We start from the raw sequence: 10,212 nt of genomic DNA, 5'->3' as shown, positions 1-10,212 counted from the left end.
TAGTCTGAAAGGTTAAGAGGAGCCTCTGCTTTGGGATTTCTAAGCAGAGCAGGGGAACAGATAAGTGAGACAAAGTCACAAACAATTACAGCCCACCAGGGGCGGCTCTAGACATTTTGCCGCCCCAAGCACGGAGGGTCCGCTGGTCCTGCAGGACCAGCGGACCCTCCGCAGGCAAACCGCCGGAGGCAGCCTGCCTGCTGCCCTAGCGGCGACCGGCAGAGCGCCCCCTGCGGCTTGCCGCCCCAGGCACGCGCTTGGAGCGCTGGTGCCTGGAGCTGTCCCTGCAGCCCACCCAATTAGCCAGTGCCCCACCCTCTTAAAAGTGAAGGCTGAGTGGAATAAAGTAGCAAGCAGGAGTCAGGAGGGAGAGAGATTGAGGTACTGATGCAGACCTTGGGACAAAGGGGTGATGCAGCCTGGTAGGCAGTACTGCCAGCATAAATCCGCCCTGACTTCTGCATGAGACACAAAGTGGGTGAGGTAATATCTTGAGCAGTTGGACTGCAGCCTGTAGCATATGGATTGGTCCAGGTGTCAGGAAATGGAAGAAAAAGAAACAAGGGCATAAATAACCACATAAACTTATTGCTCCCAACTCTCACGATTTGACCATGGGCCCTGCAACATGTGGTGTTTTGCTGATAACCCACAGCTCCTAGAACTGTGTAACTATGTGAGAATCTTTCATTTATTAAAAAGTGAGTTCTAGCCCTACTGATTGCCAAGAAAAGCTGGTAAATGGACCTCTAAGGCCTCAAATACCAAAAGGCAGATAAAAAGCCCCTAAAGTAGTTGTTGTATTTTAAGATAATCTCATGTATTTTGAATGTTTAGGGTTGGCAATTCTGTAGCCTGAAATCTCTGAAGAACAGAAAACCAAAGAAGACAGAGTAAAAGAGGAGAGATCTGGGCTCAGGAACTGGAAAGGTAGGAGTGGGGGATTTAAAGATTGATAAAGGGGAAAAAAGAGTAGTCTAAATCAAGAGGGAAATACATTAACCTTTCATTTGATATAAAATAGGTGTTAATTGTCCATTTGTATTAATAGGCTTCTGATTTCTTTGCATTATTTATAAAAGTACATGGTGTGGTTGATTCAGTATAGGACTGGCAATTCTTGCTTCTAATCCCAGGCATGCCAATCCTTTGTGGCCTTGAGACTCTGGTCCCTTAAAAAGTATTCCTGGAATCACAGAGACCCGCAAGACAAGTCTTTGGTAACCTTCTTATTAGCAAATAATGTCAGGGAATGAGAATTTACCATTTTAGTTTAGGAGAGAATAATGCATTGCTTCCCACAAGACATTTCATATCCAGGGCTGTCAAACAAAATTTGATTTTTTTTTCAGCAGCCACCTAAGAGAGATTGAATAAAGAATGTCCTTGAGATCCCTGAATCAACACACACAATAGTCTAGGATGGATAAATATAATACAGCAAGTAAGGTAAAAATATGCATGTCATGACTTATCAAGACTGAATCATAGAATCTCAGGGTTGGAAGGGACCTCAGGAGGTCATCTAGTCCAACCCCCTGCTCAAAAGTCCAACCCCCTGCTCATTTCTGATCATGTCCTCCAAGAAATAGTCATATTCCACACTGATTCTGTTCTTACAACTCTGCATATATCAGAGCATCGTTCGTCCTGTCCTTGCAATTCTTATGACAGTAGTGCAGAGATGTGCAGGCTCCATGCATCTGCACAGGTACTAGAGCCAGAGGTGCGGGGGGTGTTGCCACAACCCCTGGCTTGAAGTGGTTTCCATTACATACAGGGTTTACAGTTTTTTCAATGGCTCTCAGCACCCCCCCTACACAAATTGTTCCAGCCCCTGTCAGAGATGACAGACAGCTAGGAGGGCTGCGTGGGTTTGTGGGATTTTTTTTTTAAAAAGGTGTGAAAATTGTGGGATGTAGATTATGATGATATAGGATGAAGACAGCTGCTGGGAAGCTGACCCCATGCTCCTAGTCACCCTGAATGACTCCTTTCTGCCCCACCGTGCATTTCCAAAACTTCCCAAAGGAGAGTGCGCTGGGTGGCTGTGGGTTGCACACTGGGATACCTCCCCATGGTGCATCGCCCTGTACAGCAACACGAGCACTCTTAGTGAGAATGCACACACACAAGCAATATAATAACTGTGGCGGCTTTATGCTGACATAACTTGCATCGATCAAAGTTTGTAGTACAGACATGGCCTCAGTCTTCCACTCTTCATAGAGCTCCATTTCAGACTCTTTGTATATCTGAACAAGCATAAAGCACATTTCCCCCTCTGTCCCACAAGCATGTTTTAGGGAAAATGGCAATTTAAAAAATAGACCCCACCCCCACATACCCCTAGGTGGGCTGACTCTGTATTTGTTCTAGACGCTAAGTAAGGTGAGTGGAAACTTCTATGATCTTTTAGCTTTAAAAATATTGCTTTAGCAGAGAATAATATTTTATGGTACTACAAACTGTTCCAGCTATTTAAAAATATTTGACTTTCCAGCTGTGGAAGGGTGAGTACCACTAGCCTGTAGGCATCTTAGGGCTTGTTTAGATTTGGAGTAAAAGTTTCAAAAGTGCCTAAATCCCATTTTCAGAAGTAATTTAGGCACTCAGGAGCCTAACTCACTTAAACACTTTGACCCAATATAACTCTATTGTAGGCACTACAAAAGTGAAAAACAGGATATGTATGTACCAGCCAGGGGTCGGCAACCTTTCAGAAGTGGTGTGCCGAGTCTTCATTTATTCACTCTAATTTAAGGTTTTGCGTGCCAGTAATACATTTTAACCTTTTTAGAAGGTCTCTTTCTACAATTCTATAATATATAACTAAACTATTGTTGTATGTAAAGTAAATAAGGTTTTCAAAATGTTTAAGAAGCTTCATTTAAAATTAAATTAAAATGCAGAGCCCCCCCGGACCGGTGGCCAGGAGGACCGGGGCAGTGTGAATGCCACTGAAAATCAGCTCACATGCTGCCTTCGGCACACGTGCCACAGGTTGCCTACCCCTGTACCAGATCAACGTACTTTGGTAACTTACTGGGAAGGGTCTTGTCAGTGTTTTACACTACATTTTACATCTACAATAAATGCAGTTTATTCATGCTGGAAGTTTTTACCAGCAGAGCTAAAACGATCTAGTATAACCAGGGCAGTAGGTGCTGATCCTGCAATTGGATCTACATGAAGAGAGTTCTCCATCCATTCAGATCCTCATTGAGGTCTATGGGGTTCCATACAGCTGCAGGGGTCTGCTCATGTGGATCCAATTGCAGAACTGAGGTTGAAGATGCCTCTTAGTTGTGTCTAGCTGGAATGCTGCCCTCCTAAGGTCAACATGACTAACATTTACATTGATGTCAAGTATCAGAGGGGTAGCCGTGTTAGTCTGGATCTGTAAAAGCAGCAAAGAGTCCTGTGGCACCTTATAGACTAACAGACGTATTGGATCATGAGCTTTCGTGGGTGAATACGTGCATCCGACGAAGTGGGTATTCACCCACGAAAGCTCATTTACATTGATGTTTTTTTTCTCTTCTGATGACTGGAATCTCTAAGTTTATCGTTAGTTATGAATAAGGCTGTGAGTTTGTCACAGAAGTCGTGGAAGTCACAGATTCTGTGACTTTCTGTGACTTCTGCAGCGGCTGATGCAGCTGGCCCGAGGGCCACCTGAGGAGCTGGGTTAGCCCCTTGGCCGGCCGCTGCTGGGGCAGTCTTGGACCACCGCCCCTCCTCCTCCTCCTTCTCCCCCCCCCCCGCCAGCAGCAGCAGGAGTTTGGGTGGGAGGCTAAGGTCTGGGGGTTGGGGCGCGGGGAGGGGTAAGGGGTAAAGGCTCCCTGGAAGTGGCAACGTCCCTCGGCCCCTAGGGGGAGGCACGGCCAGGGAGCTCTGTGCACTGCCTCTGCCTGCAGGCACTTCCCCCGCAGCTCCCACTGGCCAGGGTTCCTGGCCAATGGGAGCTGCAAAGCTGGTGCTCGGGGAGGAGGCAGCACACACAGCTGCCTGGCTGCGCCTCCGCCTAGGAGCTGAGGGATGTTGCAGTTTCCGGGGAGGCGCGGAGCTGGGTAGGGAGCCTGCCAGCCCCACCAACCCCCGTGCCCCAGCATCAGTGGGGGTCCTGGGCTGTGTGCTGCAGCCCTTCCCCCCCATAGCACCCGTAGCGCCCCCCATCACCCGCAGCACCCCGAAGCTGTCCCCCTCCCCAAGATTTAGTCAGGGGTATATAGTGCAAGTCATGGACAGGTCACGGGCCGGGAATTTTTGTTTATTGCTCGTGACCTGTCCATGACCTTTACTAAAAATGCCAATGACTAAAACATAGCCTTAGTTCTGAATAAGTGACTAATATCTGCAGAAGAATTAATTTGGTTTGGGGGTGGTGGTTTCTTTTTTTTTTTTTTTGACAGTTTTTTAAAGATCCAGTCTTGTAGAATGGGATGTAAATTGAGTTTTGGAACTCAGTAATTGGTTATGTCTCAGTCAATTTTCTGTTCTAGTAGAAAATAAATATAATCACACTGGATACTGCCTAGGGAAAGGAAGTAACAACCATGAGTTTTTATTAATACTGCATCTTTGCTTTGGGATGTTACACATACACACTTTATTTCTAAAAAAAAAAAAAAAAAAAAAAAGCAGAATCATCCTTAGACTTCTTTTTTGTTGTTGTATTTTTCGCTCCACCCACTTTCCAAAGCTAAGTTCTTCCCACCTTCTACTGAGCAACAAAAAACACAATCTCTTTCCCCAATGGATCTTTGAGGGTGAGGAATCTGCTCAGATCATGAATCCAGATCCTAGACTATGGAAGATCCTGGTTCAGGGAGTGATCCAAAACCGGCTGAAGGCAATAAGAGTCTTTCCATTGTCTTCAGTGGGCTTTGGATTTCAGTTCTCAGCATATCCCTTCAGAAATCATATTCCTATCATTAATATATAATTGAACCTTAACTATGCAACCCCAATTGCAACCTCCATAACCTCTTTACCACTACAATTTTCCACTCTCATGTTCACCTTCTTCAGAACTGTTGTTATTTGACTAGTTAGCAGGTGTTAAAACATTTTCATCCAGTCTTGTTTCTGTTTTCCTGAATCTGAAAATGAGTTATTTTTGGCTGAAAGCATATGTTTTTCCCTTTCAAAAGTGACAAAAGGAAACATGCATACATTTTTCTACTTTTGAAAGTTGAGAAACTCTGTCCCATTTCCTACCAGTACCCTGCTATTTTACCGATGTTAGGGGAAGGTATTTTCACAGTAAAAGTCTCAAACTTGATAGCGCCAATTCCATATTTAAGGTCTTTTTAAAAATACTTAGCACTTTATATATAACCCTAGTATTTCAAAATAAGCTGAATATAAAATGTAATGTGATATTTTGACACTTATTCAAATATATCTGAAACCAGCTTGGATCTTCAGAATCTTTGATTTTTTTTTTCTTCTTCAAAATCTATGGCCCCAATTCAGCAACGAGCTCCTTACAGATGTACATCCTCGATTTTTGCATGCATGGAGCTCATTGCAGTACTGGGGCATAAGGTCCGAAGGCAGGTGTTCTCAAGCCTTTTATTCATAAGATAGACCACAGCATAACATAGAAATTGTCTAATGGAATCTTCTCCCACTCAGTTGTGTGAATCACTTTCCCTCCCATTGGTGAGCACGTTACATCCTAGACTGCTTACATGGGAAAGTTATAATAGGAAAATATGGGTTTTTAGTTGCCTTTAGCGCGCTAGATGCTTTGTCCTTTTTCAAGAATTAATCACACAAGCTACTTTGGCTCTTAATTTCATTCCCTCTTCCCTGTATTCTCCATCTCTGAGCTGGAAACAGGTAAAACCCACCAGAAGGTATTTATTTTTTCTTTTGCATTCACAACTAACAGAGCCAGAGCCAGTACCTGTGGCAGTCAATGAGCAGACTTACTTAGCAGTACCTCATTACCTCAGCGGGCACTGGATTGGGACCATAGTGCATGGGAAATTGTGTGCACATAAACAATGGCTAAAGGTACCAAAACATTTTATTTCTGGCAGATGTTTTGTACTGTGATAGTGAGCTTTTCACATCAGGTATTGTCTGTAGTTGTATTGCTAGTGTAATACAAACAAAAATTCATTCATATGAATAAGTTTTTCTTCATTTATTTTGACCTGCTGAAAAAGAAAAGAAATAGCGCCATCCTGTGGTCTATATTGTTAATGGCATGTGTGTGTATTTTCTAGAGCAGGGCAATCTTTCTTTGTGGAATGGTAGGAAATTTGAGTTATTTTGGGGAACTTTTAATTAAAAAAAATAAAATAAAATCTTCCACACACACAGTACAAATCTCAGGGCTTCCATCGGTTTATTTCACTTTCACTTTTGATTTCTTTAATGCTTTCAAGAACCAGACAGCATATACTGTGCTTGTGCTGCCAGTACTCCAGCACCCTAAAAAGCAAGTCACTCTACCAAGTTTCACAAACTTTAATCATGCTAACTGTGCCAGGAAGGGCTGTGCCTGGTCTTTGGTATATTATCATTATACAGCCTCGGTATCCAACAGCAAACTCACAAATACAATTACTTGAAGTATCATGCCTTTTACTTATCTTCTCTCCTATGATTTTTTTCTAACAGAAAAGAAAAGAAAAAATATTAGATACTTAATTTAGTGATCCAGAGTAAGACTGATACAGGAACGTTCTCACTGGTTGTATGTAAGATTCAGGGGGAAAAAACTGTGTTAAGGTTAAGGTTTCTTGGTGATAGGTTGTCCCCTTGCAGATCATTGAGTTGAGCAAAACTCAAATTTCTAAAACCAGGAAATGCACAGCTAAGGTTGAGAGACTGTCCTCTGAGTAAGTGTACGGCAGCTGCAAAAGTCTATGAAGTGGTTGTTAAATTGTACACGTGTGGTATTCTTTCTGGGGAGTTGGCTAAGGATGTGAATGTATGTCAGGATCTAGAATCGCTAAGGGCCAGTGTGAATATGTGGATATTGAGTCATTGCTTGAAAAGGGTAGAGGGAAGGTGGAATGGGCAGCCTTTTTTTTCTTTCTTTCTTTCCTGTTTTTCCTTTATTAGTCTTGGACGGAATCCTGTGGATGACAGTTAATAGGTTATAAAAGGAGTTGGCTCATTAAGCTGTAATCAACTGGGATAACATCCAATTTGCATGGTCTATTAAAACTCGAACAAGCCTGGTGCCCAAATATAGTTATTCATTGTCATTGTTGGGTTAAAAAGGCATTTAGGTCACCAAAAATTAAAAAAAAACAAAAACACTCATTCATCCAGAACACCTTTGGACAATTTTTTAAAATTCCTGTTGCCAAGGAATTAACTACTTAACTACTTTCATTAATAATCAGGAATTTATCCCTAGGCAGCACTGTATCAAAGTAACTATTCGTTGTGGGTAAGAGGTGAGATTACTTGATTTGGACAGGTGTTTCAGAGTCCTGATTTGAAATCATGTCAAGAGATGTGTAATAATATAAAGATTCCATATTTTCAATATTTACAAGTCAAACACTTTATTGTGAAATCTGGATAGAAGGCAGGTCTATCTAGACCTTTAACCACATTTGAGGACAAAAGGTTTAATTTCTAAAATGTATACAAGTTGATTGAAAAAGATGTTAAGAAAACAACTCATATGAAAAGATGGCAGGCAGATTTGGACAAAGAAATTGATCTGGATGAGTCTCTCTCAATATGGGAAATTACTGTATAGATGGCATTTGACTCCAGTTAAGATCCATCATATTTTTTGCTACTGGGGGGATGCTGTATTGGAAGGGACGGGTGGAATGGGGAACATACTTGCACATATGGTAGTTGTGTCCAGGAATTAGACAGTTTTGGGACGAAATTATTAAAGAGATTCATCTTATGTCAGCTGTTAGGGATACCCTGACTGGTTACTTAATGCTCCAGTAAAAGATCTAAATTTTAAACAGAATGATAAATTAATTTCTTTTTATTGTTAGTTAGCAAGACTTTGTATTGCATATTATTGGAAAAATGTGACTTCCTCTATGTAATTGTGGTATAGTAAAATATGGACTGTCCTCATAACACACAAGCTTTCACATCAAGTCTACATACAAGAGAAAAGCCAAAAAGAGGATAGATATTTAGAAATTTGGTTGCCCTTTTAAGCATACTCAGAGGAGGAGGGCTTCCCTGCCAGCAAGCCAGAATCTTTAGCCAGGTTCTTTGAACATTAACCTGATCCTGAATAAGTAGTGTACGATGTAGTAAATTAGTGTTTTATTGTAGCTTTGTCTTAATAAGTTTTTTAAAATGTACATTTTCTTAAATACGATTATCAGTTTGGGTCCCTAAAAGATTTAGTGGGTGTCCTGCACTAGCTTAGGTAAAACTTCACAAATTGAGGCCATTTTGACACACACTATGTCAATAATTTGATCTTTACCTATCTGCAAAAAAAAAACCCACCTAGAAACTTTTTTGAAAAATGGCTAGTTTTGTCAGGGCTTATATCTTTGCAACTCTTAGCTCAAATGACCTCAAATTTAGTTCAATACCCCTACACAGTACCCTCTGGAGGGAAACCAAATTTCAAAGGAATCTAATTATGCCTGTCAATTTTACAGGACTTAGAAAGATCAACCTGTAAACAGAAATCAGGATGCCACCTTAACTGTAGTGGTGCTGCTGCTGTGCCATTAGTACAGGTTTTAGTATAGGAACAAGGTTCCTGAGTAGTCTTATTATGGGGTAGCAGTAACTGAACCTTAAAGTTAAGTCTTGCTTTCCATTATAAGCCTATTTTAGCCCTTCAAACAAACAGTGCAATCGATACAAGCGCTCCTGGTGAGGACGCACATGGCCAAAGTGTAGACATGCTCAAGTGATGTAATTACCATGGCAGCTATATGCTGACCTAAGTTAGGTTGACTTAATTTTGTGGTGTAGACATTCCCTCAGTATGTGGTTTGTGGCCAGTATAAAAATACTTTACTAAATTTGATGATTTTTGAAGCAGTCAGTTTTGAGATATGGGAGATATAGCTTGCACATTCTTGTAAAGCTTCATGTCACATCCTAGCTACACAATGAGTTGGCTAAATAAAGCTTTTGAAAGATCTTGGTGCATACAAGAGCAAATCTGACGTTGAAAATATGTGAGACCTTGGTGTACATGATAATAAAGTAATGAATGAAGCAGAGGTTTACAGGACCCCTGCCTAATTTACAACTAGCACTGATTGATTGAATGGCAAGTATATAAATAAATATGGCTGACCTATATTGTTCACTGTGCAGCATTCATCTGTGTCCTGAATGAGGCAGGAATCTTGCAGAGAATCTGTGATTATGTAATGATTGCAAGCCAGATTCTCCCCCCCCCCCCCCGCCCACAGCTGTCTTGGGCTGCTTTGGCACAAAGATAACAAACAGCTGCTTAAACAGAGGTGATACAGGTAAGAGAGTGGCCGTAGAAGGAAGGAAACTTTCTGAGGAATTAGTGAGCTTAGAGCTCTTGTGCACTGAGGGCAACTATCTGTCTTTTAGTGTCCAAAAGAATGCACAAACTTGGAATCTTAAGGGATTTATCACAGCTCTGGATGCTCAAATAGCAACAATGGCCAGAAATGCTACCTTTCACCACTGACTAGCAGTGAACCTGTGCCCTTTCCTCTCTGATACATTCTCAGCCATGGAGATTCATCTCGCCACACACTACCTGGGGCTAACAGTGAAAGTCACTTGAAAGTTCAGTGAAAGGCCGACCAATATCATGCTTGATTTCTGCAAATACACTCCATCTCTCTGTCCACTTTCAAAGTTGTTTCAACGTCCTAGTCTTTACCTTTAAATCCCTAATGGGCTATGGTCTAACTATCTTAAAAACAGCCAGTTGTCTCCTCTACAGCAACAACTGTGATCAATAGCAGCAAAGAGCTCTGTGGGACCTTATAGACCAGGGGTAGGCAACCTATGGCACGCGTGCCAAAGGCGGCACGTGAGCTGATTTTCTGTGGCACTCACACTGCTGGGTCCTGGCCACCGGTCCGGGGGGCTCTGCATGTTAATTTAATTTTAAATGAAGCTTCTTAAACATTTTAAAAACCTTATTTACTTTATTCACCCACGAAAGCTCATGCTCCAATACGTTTGTTAGTCTATAAGGTGCCACAGAACTCTTTGCCGCTTTTACAGATCCAGACTAACACGGCT

The 10,212-nt window shown here is 41.9% G+C and overlaps 1 long non-coding RNA gene across 3 annotated transcripts in view; it reads left to right on the top strand.

The window, feature by feature from the left end:
• LOC123364153 overlaps positions 1 to 10,212 on the top strand; it is a 41,541-nt gene that overhangs the window by 791 nt on the left and 30,538 nt on the right. For all 3 annotated transcript variants that reach the window (XR_006577015.1, XR_006577014.1, XR_006577016.1), the window contains exon 2: positions 838 to 930. This is a non-coding gene — a long non-coding RNA (uncharacterized LOC123364153). The remainder of the gene's footprint in view (positions 1 to 837; positions 931 to 10,212) is intronic.

The sequence above is a fragment of the Mauremys mutica genome, chromosome 2 (assembly GCF_020497125.1).
Source record: "Mauremys mutica isolate MM-2020 ecotype Southern chromosome 2, ASM2049712v1, whole genome shotgun sequence".
In the NCBI taxonomy this organism is placed as follows: domain Eukaryota; kingdom Metazoa; phylum Chordata; order Testudines; family Geoemydidae; genus Mauremys; species Mauremys mutica.
This window is presented reverse-complemented; position numbering and strand designations above follow the sequence as displayed.